Below are 19908 nucleotides of genomic sequence, written 5' to 3'. Positions count from 1 at the left end.
ATCCACCTGAAAATTTTATCCCATCTCAGGTCCTGAGAGAGCATCTTTGCTTTTAGTTTTTCTGCTTAATGCCCAAGGGTAGCTGTCAAAATTTGGGTAGCAGAGTATTAGGATAGAAATGAGAAGAGATCGAGTGCATTTTTAGCACAAAATGTGTTTCTCTGTTTGTAATCCTCTTTCATCAGAATCCTTCCATCACCTGCAGTGAGTCATTAACTGCAGCCCTACTCCCTCTTGCTCAGTGACTCATGCGTTGTCTTCTGCAAAACTGCATAGTTTCAGCAGAAGGAAAGGGGAAAATCCCACACCCAGAGTAATCTGTAATTGCAGACCCTGGTGGTCTCTTAACAGAAGACTGGGGTTCAAATCTAGTCACAGGTGGGAGTTGAACATTGCTTCTTTGCTGCTAGACAGATATTTTAACATTTGAATTCTATTTTTACCTCTCCCCTTCTTCATTCTCTGCCTTCTCTCTCTCCCCTGCCAGACTTCCCCTCTGGATGCATTTCAAAAGGAAATGGCAGCAATCACTTCATTCTGAGTGGAGCCGATCTGGTCGGCTTTTACCAGGAGGACACGTGTTCATGGGGAAGCTGGGTGAAAGCGTGCTTGTTGCTGGACCCCAGTCAGCCGTTAACGGGAGCTCAGCCAAGTGACTCAGCCCTGCAAAGTCCTTCTCCATATGTACAAAAAATGAAGTAAGAAAGGACCAAGCTGCAGCTTTTACTAGGTTAAAGCATCTCCAGGATGCAGTAGTCACTGAACGCAGGGACTTTCAAGGTGGTAGTTTTGATTTAGTGCCTGGCTTGTCTTTTGGGCATCTGTGCCATTGGATTTAGCCTGTGGTAGGTTAGATGAGACCAGATGACCTCCAAAGGTCCCTTCCAACCTGAATGAGTGATTTTTGTACTGCATCCTTACCTGAAATCCTAATAAACTTAGGAAGGAAGTTTTGTCTAGGAAAAAAAAGCAAAATTAAATATTTCCTTTTTTTCATCTTGCCATTCTACACCTTGTCAGAGCAGTGTTCCTTACTTACTGCTCAGTTTTAACTGAAATGGTGGATTTTTTGCTGATTATTTGGCAAGGTCTAATTGAAATGGATCTTTATGGAACATATGTTACAGAAGTTATGCTATCAGATGCCTGATAACTTGTTTTGCTAATTGACCCTCTGGAATCCTTGCTTAAAAGGATAAAGACATTAAGACCATAATGCAACAATTTTTATATAGTACATTACATATTTGGAATTTAAGCTGAGAATTTGTAAACAATATGCTTACTTTAAAAAATATTTGGAAATGAGAATACTTGTTCTGGATACTAACTTTAGATTTCTTGACAATTATTTTGACCAACTTAGATCTTTACTTTGATTCCTACAATATGTATAGATTCTGTCCTAGGGAGTTATGATGTGAATGAAGACACAATTTGGCCCAAATAAGTTTTTTTTTTTCCTTCTGTTTTCTAATATATTTCGATTTCCTCACAATTACAAATTCCCTCTCCTCAGTTTACCCCAGTTTTTCTACATCCTTTTGAATGCGCATTTTATTAACTTTACTGGAGACAACTTCCTTTTCTGTACATCGGTAGAATAATTATATACAATTTTGATATTGCCCAATTAATAATAGCTATATTCAGCCATCTCATTGCATAGCTTTACTGTGCTTATACTGGTGAGCTGTGGCAAAGGCAAAGTTTTGGGAATGACTGCATGTAGATGACAACTGAGGTCTTCGACTGGCTGATGGCATCATGCTGCTTACAAGCCCTTAGGTGACCATGTCTGCCCAACACTGGTTATGTGACACCACCACAAGGCAGATGGGCTAAACTTATGATCATACCCACAATTGTCACACTGTCTGATTCTTAACATGAAGCAGTTCCTGCCGTTTCTTTCAGAATAAGCTATGGGGGGACATTTTTGTCTTTCTGGAATTGTGGAGGAATTGTAGAAAAACAGTGGACTACTGTTAGCATTTAAATGATTTAGTGGTGCTCTCAGAGTAGCATCAGCAGGAAGGATGGGAATGGCCTTCGCTTGCAGGGGAGACAGTCAGGTCAGGTAGCAAACAGTATAAGCAATGGTTTGGGGTGTGAATGAGTATAGATTTAACGGCAAAGTCTGATTATACAGTTTAATTAATTCTATAGCAAAGATGAACTTCAAGATAGTCTGAGGCGAGCTGTTCAAGCCACTAAGTTCATATGAATAAGGCTCAGAGAGAAAAAAACTCCCAGAATTGTAATTGCTGAGAAAATAGTTGAAAATAAAATATTTCCTTTCGGCAGAGAACTGGTTGTGTCCTGCGCGCGTCTCTAATGCAGACAGAGAAACTTGTGATTCATAGCCCAGAATGTCCTTAAAAGAGTGAGGTGGTGTAATGTGCAAAGACACCAGCTGGGTAGGACGTACGCATTCTGGGCGACTACAAACCAACTTCAGTCCTTGAGGCAAGGTCAGAACCGTGCAATTCGAAAACTAAACAAACAAACAAAAATACTGGTGAGAAAATACTATGTAAATAATTAACAATGGGCACGTCAGTGTGGTCCTGTATTCCTTCAGATAGTACGAATCTTGTATGAAACACAAATTCTTATCTTCAGACACCTTAGCGGCACTTTGATTAGTTGAAATTTACCTTTTACAGAAATTCAGGCAGTTAAAAGAAAAGCATAATGTCTGAATAGAAACGCTATTAATAGAAAGTTTCAAGGTGACTACTAGATCTTTTGTTATTCAATCCAGGAGGGTGGCATAAGCAAATAGGGTCATTTTACTGTTTGATTAAAAGAGGCAATTACACGTTCTGCAGCTTATCTTCAAAATGCGTCGGTGCCATTGTAAGTTCCATATTCAACAGGGTTTATCACGGTGAAATAGTGGACAAATAAAAGATACCTCTGGAAACTACAGTGAGACTCGCTATAATTAATCTGGTAGGTGAGTTAATGTTATGTGAACAAAAAAAGTAGATTTAAACATTGACATTTTAAATAAGCTAAGCATTTTTTTTTAGCTAATCTCTAGATGTGAGGATGAATGTGAGGCTTCTTTGCTGCTATTTGCATTTAGATAATCTATAAATAAATAATTAAATATATTATTATGCAGGTTCTGACCCTCTATCTAATTTGTACAGTGGGTACAAAATGCAATGAGTTTATAACCAAAAAGAGGTTTTATGATGTATAGTCAGTAAAATGTCTTCTTAGTTTTTATTCTCAATCTACAGTTCCTTGCTGTAACTTTCATAAAGTTAATGGATAAGTTTCCTGTGCATAAGGATTTGAATATCACTGTTCTATGTATTTTCTGTAAAAATTAATGCTGTGTCATCTGACACAAAGGCAGAATGCATTGTTACGGCTAATAAACTTTGCACTTTATATGAGAAATAGATTTATCTGCATGTCCCAAATTTAAAAGAAATATATAACATAGAAATAATATTTTTCAAATTTTGTTAGAAGTGTGAAATATATTTGAATCCATAACCTGCAGGAACATAGCATAAACAAAACAACATCTCTTTTCGTTACTTAAACTGCCACAGAGCAAGTATCTTGTTAAAGAAGAAAACAAAATACTCTGTTCATTTTATTGTGATCTTCCATAAATCTGTCATGACTTTGAGCTAGAACTGAGCCATGAGAAGCACTGTAAGAGCATTAGATTGTAATGATCATGCAATAGAAAAATGTATTTTTTCAGCAACTGTAATAGACCTTGCATGCCTCTGAAGAGTAATGCAAGTTTCTGAGCGTAAGCAAGCTGCGGGCCTCACAGAGGGTCAGTAATGATTATATTGATTATTTATGCTTCAGGGACTGCAGAAGAAAGCTAGAGAGGCAGAGAGTCTAAATGGCATTTTCAGAAATCCCTGAGAGTCCAGAAGAGGAAGGACGAGGCAGAAAGTACGAAAAGCAAATTGTTGGCTGTGTAACTGGTGAATATTTTCCTTTTTTTTACGTCATCCACTAGTGGGATCACTGGAAGAGAAGTGTAGGAAGAGGATACTTGTTTGTAGTAGGTAGCAAGCATACTCTTCTGTCCGATGTTTCGCTGGAACAGCCAAAAAGTCTTTAAGCAATGCAAGAGCAGAAGACTAAGAAGCCATGTAAAACACACAATTAACAAGATGAAGAAACCGAAGAGGTAGCAATTCAGTGACTTTATTATGAATCCTAACTGAAATAACAAGCAAAGAGAATGGAAAACTCCCATTCGTTGAAAGAAATGTAATATAGTTGTGGTATTACCTAAATTTACGGTTTGCGTTACTGGAATACTCTTGCGTTATCACCTGCCTAATGTGCAGAGTGATTACGAGTTCATACGTCTTATGTGTCAATAAAGACATAATACCTAGACTTACAGTAATTCATTCTAATGTTAGGATTATAAATGCCTGTGGAATTAGTAAAATCCAGAGAGATGAAAAGAATAGAGATGGAGAAACCTTATAGGCCCATCCATACCTGAATATTGTTTAAGGCCTTCTTGTCACTCTGAAGAGTCATGGAACAGTGGTAAAAAAGATCGGCAGGTTGGCAGGGTTGTTTTATGAGTAAGACTGAATATTTGCATGGCGAGAAAATTGCCGTTTTTCACCTAGCAGAATGGGAAACATCAACGCTACATTCCATCTTTGTTAAACAACGCCTCGTTGGAAGTATCTCAGCAAATATTAGAAGAAATAAGATGACAAATGGCTACTCTTTGTTACATTCAGAGGATAGTTTTCCCCAGTAAAAGCATGTACTATAATTGCAACGCTCTGGCTTAGGCCGTGGCCGACTTCCAGAGGCACAAACCTGCAAATTGCACGCCGGGGGGGAGCCGATTCCAGACTGTGCCGGGCATCCCTGGTGACTTCAACCTGACGTCCCCACCAGAGCCGAGGTGCCGACTGGGGAGCCCGGGACTCCCGGGCGCCGTGGGGCAGCACGATCCCTGTGGGCGACGCTGGGGCTCAGCAGTCCTGCTCTTTTCGGCAGCCCAAGCCCAGCCCGGCTGCGAATCCCTTCTCTCTCTCTCTCTCTTTCTCTCCCAGTAGCCAGGGCTCACTGGGCAGGTGGGATCTGCTCCAGGACGGGGCAGGAGGATTGCCACCGTACTGCTGTAAGAGTGGTTAAATCAAATGATGATTATTTGAACTGATTTTTTTGCTTTGAAATAGTGGGGGGTTTTTTAAGGGTATCCAGTTATTTTTATACTCACCTAATGGTAGCCGATATTTACATGAATACGCATGATTTCTGAATATGTTAGATTTCCTATTTACTGACAGTTTATCATCTTAGGAGGCTTTTAAAATAGCTTTCTGATTTCTTGAAAAATAGCAAGTTAAAATATTATTAATAATGATTAGTGCGTTGAATATTTATTATAGGAACCACTGTTAGGAATTCAATTTTAGTTAATATATAAAAGTAACTTCTGTAGTTTTTCCTTCTAACTCCATCTCAGTCAACAGGATATTATTTCAAAATCCTGTTAAACAGAGACTTTCTGGGGAAAACTTGGTGGTGTCATCTTGATCGTATTGACCTTCCCCGGAAGTTTTCGTATTACATTTCTGATTACCTGTGTTTTAAAGAAAAAAAATGATCTGAAACTTACCATTATTGCACTTAGGTATTTTTACCAGTAAGATTTGACAGCTGCAATGAAAAGGAAAAAAAAAAAAAAAACTTACTCTTCATTGCTTCTACACATAGATTTATTAAGGAGTTACTATCCAAATAGCAGAAGACTAGTATTTCAACTAAAACAGAACTAAAGCAGAAGCCACATTTTAGCTACTCTTGATGCATTCTTATCAGTTACTAGAGCTTTCTGCTAACTCTTAATCAGTTTGCACTTTTTGATCTTTCCTATTTTTGGAGCTTTTCATGGGATAAAGAAGGGAAGATGATACACAGAAAGAATTACACATTTCTGATCTCTGTTGTAGAAAATCCTTGCATACTAGATAATTCCCTTTATTAACCAGGACATAGTTTGACTTCAGCCCACAGGTGACAGAGAAAATTTTCTTTTTTGGTTGGCATCATTAGCTCTCCTGCCATGTTTCCATTAAAATTAGAAACATGACAAATATACCCAACACAGCAGTGGTCTTAGTGTCATGGTCCAAGGCATTAGAAAGAAAAGGGAAGGCAGCAGTTTCACATTTTCACTATCCTCAGCATCTCAGGTGGCAACTAGGCTGTGTTATTCTGTGGCCGTCCTCTTTAATTTTAACTCTGCAAGGAATGCCAGGATGTTTAGACTCACAAGTAAAGTAAACTGTGGATTGTGTATTTGTTTGGCCAGAGCACAAAACTGAAAACCATCATTCTGTTCAGCACTTGGATATTCCAGTTGACACAAATCCAGTTGTTGTACTCCAGCCACTCCTGCATAAAGCATGGGGCAGATGTGCTAGGCTTAGGGATTGCTGGGGAAGGAGCTGGTGGCTGTTGACTGTTCTTTTGCCCTCCGTTACTGGAGGTGAGTGAAGCTCAAATTGAGTTGCTTCCTCTGCCTGAGGCATTTTGAGCCCACAGCTTCCCTGATGTCCTAGGTGTACTGTTCGTGCTGCTCGGGGTGGCACCTCTAGCTTTGGGGCTGTTTTGCAGCGAGAGAGGGAGCTGTGAGTGCTACAGTAGTGCTTGTGCTTTGGAAAAGCTGCACACACAACATTGAGGGGGGCAGAACCTATTCCTTTCTCCTCTACTTTACCTGTGCCTAAGGGATGGACCGTCTGTCACCTTTAGCCATTCCTGTCCTACCTGTCCCTCTTGCTCAGGTTGCTCCTCAGAAGCTGGCTTCTCCTAAGCCATGGAACAGGATGATTTTTTTCCACTCTTTCTATGAGATGGATGAAATTTTCCCACTCTTTTTATGCTCCCTTCCTTACCGCTCTTCCCACCCATGCAAGACGAGCTCTGTGCCCTCTGCACGTGCTTGATGACGCAGTCACTTGCTGCTTGTGGCAGCGACGAAGGCCAGCTGAGTCTCCGTTCATCTGCACTCTGCTGGCATGTGTTTAGACATTCCCCAAAATAGTCTAGAATTCAGTTCCCAGAGAAAAATAAGTTTGTAATTATATTAAGACTTTTAATAGAAGATTGCAGGAGGATGCAGCTAACAATTTGCCATTCAGCACATGCTCTATGTTGGTTGGAGGAGTGGTAACCCGTCACTCGAAATGGGAGCTGGCCTGGGGGAAGACAGGGAAGAAAGCCTCGCAGCCGCTGGCCATCACCTTGTCGCTTGGCCATTGCGCACTTCGCAGGTTTGACGTGGTGCATGAAGATTTTGTTACATGGCAATGAGCTTTCAGCCTGCCTGTCTCATTGTCATATTTCTCTTTCAAGCAATGTCATGCTGTGGGACAATTCTTTTTTTTCCCCCAAAGCAGCCCCACCTTAAGCACATTTGGCTGTTTGACTGCTGATCAGTGCCTTAAATGATTACCATTATTGTCCTATCTGAACTAATATTTGTGTTTATTTTGTAATTTTAGTGTTAAAAGGGTAGAAGGAACACAGGAAAAGCTATAATTATGAGAAATCAAAGATGATCTATTCTTAAAGCCTTTCCCCCACCCCTACCTTTCTGATACATAGAAAGCAGTTTATAGTCTTCTGGTGCTCTTTCTTGGACTCTTCCTCTCTATCTTTCAGGCTCTGACAGAGATGGCAGCCACAGCTTCTGGAGTTTCCTCGTGTCTTTCCAGTTTTATTTATTGTATTACTTCTTCCTCTTACCCTGTTCATTCCATGGAAAGGAAGGAGGGACCTGGAAGACACTGGGGACACACTGACACCTCTCAGAGCATCTGCAGAAGCATCGAAACAACAATTTCCAATGACTCTAAGAGAAGACATCACCTTCCAATGCAAGGTAATGGCAGCAAACCTAGGTCTGTGTTTGGCTTTTGGATTTTGTGAGAAGTTATTTGCTTCAAACACCAAAATTTGAAAGTTAAGAGACTAAAGGATAGGATTTAAAGAACAGCAGTGTGTAAGACAGGACAGGTAAATTCAGGAAACCTGAGCATGTCTTTAACTATAGATATTTGAAGGTCTGGGCACAAATATTCAATATTAGGTGGTTTCTTCTAACAATTTTGACTTGTACAGCAAACCATTTCTGAGTGCATAGATACAGAAAACAAAGCCATGTGTCTTTGCTCTACATCCATTAGGATATAAAGTCCATCCTATTAAAAAAAAAAAAAAAAAAAAAAAAAAAAAAAAAAGCATATTTATCAGTAGTTTTGGCCATATGTCCTGTGCAGAGGAGGAAGTGCTTGAAGAGATGTGTCAAATGTGCAGAGGACCATCCATGACTGACTTTGAAGAGCTGCAAACTCTGTTAATTTGAACTCTGGTTTGGAAAAACAATGCTGGAAAGAATCTTACCTGCTTCAGTGGGCATAGGGTAGATTTAAGAGTGCAGACGTAATTCAGTTCCAGATAGCCCAGGCCACAAAGCACCACAGTGATTGCAATCAGGATTTTGCAACAGGCTTTCTTATAAATCTGACAATCAGAGTTATTTAGATAGATAGACCCATAGTTTTTATTCAGGTTTTCAGCTTCAAAGCAGTCCATCAAAATGATTAACCCTTTTGGTAAGGAGCACACAGAATTGCTGGCACAATATTTTGTGGTATTTTGCTGGCAAGATCACCGCTGTATTTGAGGCCTATGCTTAATATACGAAGCTCTGGCTTGCACATTTTGTTAGTAACCTGAGTAAAATTAGCAAAAGATCTTAATGGAGATATATTTGACTGCTGAGCTTTTTTTATTGTCTAGAGTATCTTTTGTTTGTTTGTTTGTTAAGAAAATTGTTCCAAAGCCAGACGAGTGTGAATAATTGTGTTGAGCCTGACATGGTCAGCCAGGTTCAGTCACCAAGCCAGTCTGCACTGGCAAAGGTTTCAGCATTGCAAATGTTGATACTGAATTAAAAAAAAAAAAATCCAATTCACCAGATTTGATGTTTGTTGCAAGTCAAGCTTTTGAGCATTATGAAAGGACATTATGAAAGGTCTGCTCTGAGGTGATTTATGGCTTTGAAGTTCTCCTGTTATAATGAAAGAGATCTGGAACTGGGAGAGGCGGTCGCCTGTACAATCATGCCCTTTTCCTGCTGGGGTTCCCTATGTCCTGCTACTTACCCACTCCAAATAGTTCTTTATTACATTTTTATATTCATTGATTTCCAAAGGGCTATCTGTTCTGATGATTGAGAGAAGTTAAGTTCCTTAAAGAGTAAGCAGAGGTAGGCTGAGCCTGTGCTTGATTGTCCCATTTGGTCATACATATCATTAGGCGTCATTAGAGCTGGATGCAAAAAACATGACCAATAAAATATTCAAGAGATACTGTTTCATTCAAATCTGGACTTTTTGGCTAAATGGCTAAAATGGACTATAGGAGTAAACTGACCCATGGCAGATCTGTAAAATGAGAAGAAGAGATGGAAGATTGAAAGCCTGTATTCAAACTTAGATCTTCATTTTCTTTGCTTTTTCCAGAGGTACTCCGAAATGATATGTTTTGTTTCAGATGTAATGTTATGTCATACTAACATAACCAAATTCTGAAAGCCCATTTTTAGGATTACTCAAAATAAATTAAAAAGCATTATTTTGGATGCTTACGAAAAAGATTAATTTTGCTTGTCCCTGATATCTGCCTTTTAAGCATCAGTCACATATGATTTGCTACATTCTGAGTGATGGATAAGTGGGAGCAAGACAGCTAATAAGGGGGCAGGTTTTAGGAGGAGGATGCACAATAGCATCTCTAGTTTTATATAGAGTTGTTAGAAGAAAACTATAGAAACAAACCTTGACATCACTCAAAATGAGAGTTCACACTGAATCATATGACATTTGCTAAATTGTTAGGTTCCTGTATTCTGTATGTCTATTTTTATAATCTAGAAAGTCAGCAAGTTCTAATAGAGTATGTAACTTCTAATAGGTCAGACCTATTTAGCAAGGCATACATTAATTGCATTTGTACATTCCCAGAAAATGTGTAGCACTTGCCATAAGGAGATCCTTTAATCCTTGTTCTTCAATGCAGATGGCTTGTCAGGTTCTCTCTTGCATGCATATTGTTGCTCAGATGCTAGAAATTTATTGATGTTTAGCCATGACTTTTTTTTTTTTTTCAATGTCCGGTCTAAGAATAGATCCAGTTATGTTTCCAGAACATCCTATTTTCTATTCAATTTCTTTTTGATCTGATGCTTTCCTTGGGAACTCTAGAGTGGAACAGGTTAAGTCTTGGTAAATTTATGTGCAGAAATTTCAGTATATTTTTCAATATGTCATGCCAGTGAAGAAGTCTTCCAGAAGGCTGCTGGAGGGCAGGAGCTTACAGTAGTCATCACCTCATTGCTGCATGGCCTTTTTTGGATATAAAAATGTTAGTTTAAGGATGTGGTATTGAATAGGCAGTACACTACAGCATGGTTGTTACCTTCTAGTTACTCTGGCGTGTTTTGGGAGAGCAGGATACTACAGTTTCAGTAATCTCCACATCTCTACTGGCAGTCAAATTCATTTTTAATCTTCTGTGGTAAAATAGTCGCATCAGATGATAAAGGAAAAAGTAAATCTGTAAACTATTTGTCTGCAAACAGAAAGATGTCAGCTAGAAAAATAATTTATTTCATCCATCAACAGACAAACCTATGAAAAGGCTAAAACAAAGTATTTAGAGATATTTTCTGATGTCTTTTAAGTCCTTCTGGCTTGAAAAGTCTAATCCTACAAGGTTACTAGCTTGTTCAAGTAATAAGAAATACATGAAAGATCAGTAAATGTCAAAAAGAGCGGAAATATTGATAGTTACATTATTTTACACATGGCTCCTTTCACCCATATACATATTTTAAAAATAAGTAAATGGAGGGCTGCCAGTTCACTCTTCAGCCATCCTTCCTAGCTCCAGGCTGAAGAAGAAAAGGTTACACCTGTCAGCCAGAAGATGTATTCCAGGAAGAATGGTCTTCAAACCATTCACATGCAACTTCAAGACGTGTAATTATACAAAAGCTCTAAACTCTGAAAATTAAAATAAAAAAATCTCAAAGCTATTAAAAGTAGATGCAAGTCCTTTAAAATGGTTAAGTGTTCTATATAAATTTTCACTTGTCCTGAGAAGAATGTCCATTTCACTGAGTGATAAAGATTTCTGCTAGTGGCATGGAGATTATGTCATATATTCAAAGAAAATAAAGATATATGTTGAAGGTATTCAACCTCAAACACTGAATATCAAAAATTAACAAATTAATCTTATTATTCTCTATTTACTGTACATAGAGGTTTGTTGTAAATATGACCATCCTTTTTTTCTGTTACGTAGTCAGCTTCAGGAATTTATTGAATTGGATGGTAAACCACTGGAAATCGTAATGTTTACAGAATAAATAAAGCACTGGCACATGCAGGAGGCTTTACTTTCTAAGCTGTCAGTCTTTCCATGTCTTTTCCTTGGGTTTTTGAAAACAACTGAAATGTATCTAGGACTCCTTTAGTAAATGAAAGGCAATGATAGCAAAGACCTTAGTGTAACCTAAGAAGTAATAGATATATGGCATTGGTAGGAAACTTTGTACATAAAATTTTTGACATCTCATCACAAATACCAAGCCACTTAATATCCTTGTTTCATTATTTGAAAATATGAGGCTTGCTATGGGCCTCACGTGTTAAGCTAGATAGGTAAACTTTCTAGGCAGTTACCTAAGCATGCTACCAGTTAATGTTTCACTAATAACTTGAACCTGAAAATTACTTCTATTATACACTTAGCTGTCTTCTGTGTTTTCCTTCTTTTCCTAATTTCTATTCTATCTCCATTTGACACAGATGTGTGTTCAAGCTAATTAATGAAACTTCTCTGACTCAGCATGGTAAAGAGGGCAAAAATAAGGGTGAAGAGATTAAAATAGCATCACATTTTATCTAGTTCTTAGATACATAGTTATTATTAGAGATATATAGTTTCAAACCAAGAGAACTGCAGGAAGAGTGCCTGAGTTTCCTGGACCATGACTTTTCCCATATTTCCTATAGCAGATTATCTTTATGCATCTGAGATACAGAGCTTCAGTCAGGGAAATGGACTGTAGGCCTCAGGTTCACCTGCCCGTACATCCCCACCCCTCCAATAATCAGCCAGAGGGATGCTGCAAGAAGCAAGGTTTTATTCACTATTAGGGATGTATGGTTTCTTGTTGTTTGTGTGTTTGTTTCAAGAGTACTGAGAGCCCGTATCATGTAGCAGAACTCTCTTGTTCTAGTCTTTGTGCTTGTATGTTTAGTGTTTCAGAGTATTTACATTCTGAATAGATAAGACAGAAATCTGTGGCAAGTGAAAGGGATAAAAAGTAAAATAAAACACCAATAACTTGTGGTATATGTAGATTAGATAAATTGCCTGGATCACACAGGAAGTCTGCAGCCAAGCCAGAAAGTGAACTCAAATTTCCTTTTACCAATTAAGTGCCTCAAATGCTTTATTCTAGCTTTATTCTTTCAATATTTTCCAGTTAACATTTGGTATAAATTGTTCCAAAAATCCCTCAAAAAAATAACTCAGAGAATATTTTCTATTCTGAAAGATTTTATGGATTATTAACTTTTGTTTGAACACTATCATCGAACATTACAGTGGTTGCCAACACATCCAATTCTTTTTCCGTAATATCACCAGCAGATCTTTTCTGGGGGCATATCTAAACTGAAGAGCGACTGCTTCTATAAAGACAGACTCAACCTAGTTTTAACCTCGGCAGCTCAGCTACTGCTGTTGACTCAACTGCAAGGGCCACTTGAACTGTGGCTTTGGATGTGACCATGCAAACTGCAATATACCTCTATGCAGCCTGTTGGATGTCATCCAGTATCCGTCCTGTGCTTAGCTCTTCCTAGTAGAAGAGAGAGAATTTAAAATAATTCATATTGTTCTGTTAGAGGCATTGATAAGCAAACAGTTAAGCGTACCTGGCCTTGGTGACTTAAGCAAGTTTATATCAAAAGCCTAACTGTAACTGAAAGATGTAAATTGATGCCTTGTTCCTTTGCAATACACAACAGTTCAAATTTTGTATCATACTCATAGATGCATAGAAAAGCCCATTTCCTGTTCTTCTTTTTTTCTGTGTGTGATAGTCATGTGAGAGATAAAATATAGTCCAAAGCTAATATTCCCAGAAAATGTCTGTTCTGGCACCTAGTAAGTATACATCCCAGAGACAAAATGAAGAAAGAACAGCCTCCCAGAAATCTTTGGTGAGTACTTGTCTCATGAAAGACATATTGTAATATATCCAAAAACTAACAACAACAACAAAAAAGAATTTGGCTTCCTAGGAATGTAATCACCCATGATATAAGTAGTTCTATCATAAGACATGCTTTAAGCTGCTGCACAGAATAGTTTTCCAGTCTCTGAGTGGATGAGTAAGGGAAAAGGTGAGTGAAAATAAAGAAGATCATGTCAGTAAAATGACCCAATGATAAAAATGTTTCATAAGGTTGCAGATGCTGAACAGAAAGAGTCTCAACCAAAAGTATGTCTGAGAAATGTTGCTTGTTTATATAACCCTTCTGTACAAACCACGGAAGATGATCTTCTCTAGTAAATTTTACTTCTCATACTAGTGGAGATGCTTCTGACCAAAGTGAACAAGGCTGCCGAAGTTTCCCAGGATGCATCATCAGACCTTGCTTTATTTTTCCCTCAACTTTTTCCAGTGCTATTCTTTCCCCTTTGAGCATTTTTGAGTTGGATTTTGATGTTTTTGGCAGTGATCATGACAATCCGTAATGTAGACTTCCATGGTGTCAGTATATCACCTAGTAGGTTTGGCTGCTTGGATTTCAGCTGTGTTGGAAAGTAGTGATATCAAGAAAGAAAGACTTTATTTCCTATTGTTAGTCCCAACATTGCTTCTCTCAAATCTGAACTGCTTGGGACATTATTGAGTAAAGCACTACAGGAATTTGGCCAGCCATTCATGTGTAATAAACAGGAAATTTTATGAGCGTCATATATTGACAAGCACAATGATCCTTGCATTCATTGCATGATGCTTTTGTTGCCATTAGTTTTTCACTATTAAAAAAAATATATTGCAGAGTAGCTCCCAGAGCCAATATTCTGATGGTCTTCATTTGGTTGTGCAAACACAAGGTGATATTAAACTGGTACGAATGCATTATTTAAGCTGTACGACTTCAGTTGGAAAATACTATCTAGGTTATTTAATAAATACTTTCTTCATATCTTCTCTGAGATCATCTGCAGATTTCTATTTGGGAATAGCTCTCTTGTCATAGAACTGTTTTTTAGAGAAAACTCTAGAAATACCAAAGCTGCAACATCATAGGACTAGATGATAACTTGCATTAGAAAAGCATTTCCAGGAGAGATTAGCAAGATGATGACACTACTGTAGAAGAGTTAATACATGCTGTCTAGGTATGATTTGGTTATAATGTATAGAGGAAAACAATCTGAAAATGTATAAATGTAGCTATTTTAAGGCTATGCGCCTTTTTGCAACCTCTTTCAAAGCTGTGAAAGAATCAACTTTTAATAAGCAGTTGGGGATTCTTGTTTGTTTATTGGCATACAAGTTATTTACACACTGCAACTGTAGGATAAGGCTATCACACGTAAATCAGTATTCTGAGGCTTCTCAGAGAAACCAGGAAGAATTACAGAAAAGAGTGGTGATGGATTTGTTAACATGCTGCATTGCTGAGATTTGATCATTAAAGTTTTTACAGAGAAAGATGTCTCAACAGTGCTGCACTGCAAGAACACAGAAATGCAAATGTATGTAGTTAAAATTTTGTAGAAGTAAAATGTTTGGTAAAAACATTGTTCTTGCATTTGGCAGAATTGCTGCAGTCAAAAGACATACAAAATTTTATCTGAAATGTTCTGGCTTCTGGCTAAAATTGCATATTTTCTCTAATCCACTATTTAAATTTCTGTCTGCAAAAAAAGACACTAAGGGTCATGGACATAAAGAATTTATGTTCCCTGAATAATATTTCTGCTATTGAAACAATTTTACATAGTAAAACTTCTGTTTTGAAAGCAATAAAAAAGTAATATTGATAAAACAATAGATCTGAATCTAAACATTTCTGTAGCTTTGAAGTGTAATTGAGTAGCTGAAAAAGATGCCATTAGTATCTAGCTTGTCAGTGCTCTGTCTGCTGCTGTACTTATGCTAAGTAAGAGCGTACATCCAAATTATCTTGTTTGTGCTAAAATGACCCAGATAACAGGGGGATTTTAAATAAGGTAGATTTTCAGGTGCTTTAATCTGGCTCTTCAAATGGTTTGGCATTTATATAGCTTAATATTAATCAAGGAAATGCCTCTCTGTCAACTGAATGTGAAGCTGATTTCCTATTTGTTTTCTTTACTTTTTCTTGATAAATGAGGCTAAAACCAGCACAGGAAGTGGCATCTAAAACGTCCTTTTCTGTGATCATTGGCAGTCATCACTGCAGTCATCAGTTAAAGGCTGATAAAAGTTTTCTATCTTATTTGTGTGATAACTTCCTATCGTACAACTACAGCATAAGACTGCCTGTTGGTCTTCAAAGGCTCTAAATTGAACCTGGATGAATATCCCTGTTCTTTAAAACAGAAGTTATTGTTTATTCAGCTAAGCCTGAATAAACGTTCCCTTCCTATACTTAGTTTGAACTTTGCTTCGGAATTGAAGAGACACTTGAAATTCTGTTAAACTTGCCTGTTATTTCCAGCTACCTTGCTGCGTCTAAGAGGAGATATTACCTGCTCCGACGACCTTCTCCCGTTTTGGGCCAAACCGTTAAATCCCCGTTCGCTTTATGCTAACCGGCATGTGCGTAGTAATCTCCTAGGTCTAAGGGGAAGGATGGTTCCCTCCTGCGGCCTCTTCCCTCGGTGTTTTTCCTCCGTGGAGCGTGCTGGGTCATGGTCGCGGCCCCCTTCGGAGGTGCGTCAGGTTTTTCACAGCAGTGCCGTTTGCGCTTTCTAGTAGAGATATCATTAAGAAATAAAAGACAGGCTTTTCTTCTTTGGTGCAAAAATTCAGGTGGATGTCATACAGCTTTAGGAAGGGGAATGAATCATATTGCGTAGGCTGATGTTTGAATTAGATGCTAGAGGAGTACAGGTATAGCTGGTATACCATTTATGGGTTTTATGTGCATGAAATTGAGTATGTTTATAAATTGCAGCCCCGATAAAAAGAAAAAATTACTATTTTTCATGCCTACAGGTATTCAGTATTGTTCTGAGTAAGTTTGAGGCAACTGTTTCCTGAAAGAGAATGAATCCTGCTTATCTCATTTGATTATTATTATTACTTATATATTATATATATATATATATATACACGTTTGTTGTACAATAGCTCTCCTGTTTCATGAGCTGTAAGATGAATTCAAGGGCAGCACCATCATTTTCTGTGATTTTTATGAGGTATTAACATGCACGAATCATTAGCCCAAGATGTAATTGAAGCCAGAGACTGTGACAACTGAAAAGGGTTGTGTGTTTCTAGTGATATGAAAACTGTTCTCAGTTAAAAAAAATATGCAGCTAGCAGAATGTATAGGATACTCATCTTTTTGATTAATGATGCAAGCCAAACCCTAAACAGTCTGATTAGGAAGAAATTTTCCCTCCTGGCCAATTTTATCATAAACTTCTTATACTGTGCTGGGCTACATTGGGCCACTGTTACAATCTTGAATAGTAATTATTTTTGTGAATAATTGGTATTTTATATTAGTTGTGGGGAAAAAAATAAAAGAAAGTTCTCAACATACCAGCTTCAGATCTCCTTTTTTCCCGTATCAAAGTGAAATCTGCCCTTCTCCTTTACTGTTTTATTAAAGTGAAACATCCCAGGCAATATGAAATAACAAAAAGTACATATGAAGGCCTAGATTCATAAAGCTAATGGCGAAGAAGTAATTTTCTTCCCCCCTTGCAGTAAATGGCTCTAAGTCATCTACACTAAAAGAGGAAAGTCTAACTCTTTTTCTCAGGAAATCTGAATCTAATTATTTAACCTAAATTAGCACCCTACCTACTATGAGGTGAGTGAGTAATCCAAGGCCTCTCCTTTTGATGCTGTTTTATTTTGTCTAATAAATAGGGTGAGTAAATTCAGTGAGTCAGTGAACCTCAGCACTGGATTGGAGCATTATTCTCTTTTGCTGTCTTAAGGACTACTTTAGTGTGTTATACAAATTAAAACAGTTTCACAAGAGGGAATACAGAAGACCTAAATCAAATATAATATAGTGTTATAGTGATTAGGAAACATATCTGTCACACAAGAAACCCCTGGATAGGGGTTAGCATCCAGGTTTCCAGGATAAATTAGACTTGAATTTTTAGAAGCTTTCTCAACGCTTAACATTTTGCTCTTTGTCAGTAAAGATCTCAGGAACTCTTTTTTCATCTTATGCACTAAGGTAGATTGCTGAACCAAACTGTTGCATTCAGTAGATTCATGATGGTAATCATACAACGATTCATCCCTTTCAAGACCCCCATTACTCTGGGATGTAAAGTATTGATGGTCAGTTCCTCAGGTGGTGTAATCTAACGTGATCTGAAGGATATCAGTGAAGTTAAACTCATTTGCCCCAGCAGAGAACTAAGGCCTGTATCATTAATGAAGTAGCACTGCAAAAGTTCAAGTTTTAAGCTTTTGCAGTTCTCAGAATTCTTATTTAAGGGAAACATGGGATGATTGTGCAAAAATCTGGTTTGTTTGCCATTGACTTTGTCTACTTAAAGTAACATCTTCATAACTTTGTCCTTGTTTTCTTTTCTGTTCAACAGCACCTTCAGGCTTGAAGGAATCTCTATATCTGGAGGCACATCAGTTAATTTCTTGCATATCAGATTCGTCATTGTGACTTCTTGCAGGCCAGATCTGAAAGCAGCCGGGAACCTGACCCTTCTTGGTGCACGGAGAAGCCCTTGGCATCAGAGCACAAGTGATCATGCGTGGAATCAGCACTGAGTCATCTGTCTCAGATCTGACAGCTACGAGCTGAGTCCTGGCAAAAGCCACAGCCTTAAATCCCGTTCAGTCAGAACGAAGAATCAAGGGGACCAGATGTCTTGCCCCCTTACAGAAACTGCTCTTTCCTAGCCTGACACTCGGGTTCTGCACTGAGCAACCGGAGTAACAAACAGTGAGTTTTTCATGGGGTCCAGCCAGCATCCAAAAAATATTTCAATATGTAGCCAAAAGGAAAAATGAAGCACTTAGGCGATAGCAGGAAACTAATGCATTTACTGTAACGAAGGAATGTTGCTGTCTGTGGGGAAAGAAGACCTCTGCCATCCCTTGTATATATTCAAAGCCATACAGGAACAGGGCACCGGTGATGTTAAATTGCTTCAAAGGATGCCATCTCCTGTCCTCCACCCAGATCTGAAGAAGTTCAGCTGTTACAGATTGCGTCTCAATGCACTTCTCGTATTTGCACTGTCACTTCCATTCAGGGTAATGATGTGTGCCACCATTTGCACAGATGGCCCCGGGAGACTTTTAACCGCAACAAGCATTATTTCGCAGGGGCTCCAAAAGGAATTGAAAAGTAAGAACTGAAGAAAAGAATTGCTGTCTCTTTTGCAGTGGTGATCCGTCCACTGAAAGGATTATGGTTCTTTCTTAGGTTTAAATGTGTATATATATATACATATACATGCATCTATATATATGTATATATATGAAAAAGCGTCAACATGATAAGGTGGATTTCAAAAAGGGATATAATATTTTTTTAACAGCATCCATTTTTTATCATATTAGCAGCCAAGAAATTTAAACTATCGAATTATACATCTAAAATGTTCCTATTTGAACATTGGCATTATCCTCCCTGTTACGGTTAAAGAAAATAAGTCATTTGTAATATGTATTTGACATAAAAGTTTTCTAGCCATTTATCTATACTTCATGGAGAAATGTAACAGACGAACAGCATTTTCAGTTTATTTTTCTAAATAAATGTGTTGTTTATATTATTTGCAGTTACTCATTTTGGCTGGCTTTCATTATCTCCAGAAATGTTTTACAGACAGAACCAAAACACAGAAGTTGTTTGTCCATGTTAAGCTGTAATGATTTGCAGACCAAAAGCTTTAATATAAATATTGTAATTTGTAAAATGATGAAGTATATTTATACAGGCATATATGTATGGAAAACTAGAGAAGGTATTTTAACTCTTAATTTCAGAACATAGTTTATTTTAATATCCACATGAAGAAATCTAAATATATAATGGGATAGATTTTTTACTTTCACTAACTTTTACCAAGTGAAGAATTGGATGTTTAAGAATGAAAAGAATGTAGTCTAATAATGGCAGTTTCCCAAATTACACACCAACCTGTTATCAAATGGCTCACTTTATTCAGGAGCTGGTTTGGGAGGTTAGGTTTTGTGTTAGAGTTTCTTGTTTGGTTTGGTTTGTTGGGTCTTTTGGTTGTTTCGTTTTTTTTTTTTTTTTTTTTTTTTTTTTTTTTTTTTTTTTTTGGTCATTGCATCCTGGCAAGACCATAAAATAGTATTATTTTGCTCACAAGCGATGAGAACCTGCAGGATAAGAGATTGTTCATTACAGCCATTTAGCGTTTACGGTTAAGAACAGTCATTGTTATGCATCTGCTGGAGTGTTTTGTTATCACGTTGTTGAACATTTCAATGCTAGAGCTGTTTTGAATAAAAATATATATTTTCCTTTTTTCTTAGTCCATTGGCTTGTGTGTAATTGTAAGGGAAAAGTAAAGCCTGGGATTCCAGGTTCACTGAATGTA

General features: G+C 37.8%; 1 protein-coding gene across 1 annotated transcript in view; it reads left to right on the top strand.

Annotated features, from left to right (window-relative positions):
- The window catches only part of PRR16 (proline rich 16), a 150514-nt gene extending 130944 nt beyond the window's left edge, over nucleotides 1-19570 (top strand). The window contains exons 3-4 of the mRNA XM_062599868.1: nucleotides 7696-7915; nucleotides 17917-19570. The gene's annotated coding sequence lies outside the window, so the exon portion shown is untranslated. The remainder of the gene's footprint in view (nucleotides 1-7695; nucleotides 7916-17916) is intronic.
- The last annotated feature ends 338 nt before the right edge of the window (nucleotides 19571-19908 follow it).

The sequence above is a fragment of the Rhea pennata genome, chromosome Z, assembly GCF_028389875.1.
Source record: "Rhea pennata isolate bPtePen1 chromosome Z, bPtePen1.pri, whole genome shotgun sequence".
In the NCBI taxonomy this organism is placed as follows: Eukaryota; Metazoa; Chordata; class Aves; order Rheiformes; family Rheidae; genus Rhea; species Rhea pennata.
The sequence above is the reverse complement of the archived record's forward strand: the minus strand, read 5'-3'. Positions and strand labels throughout refer to the sequence as shown.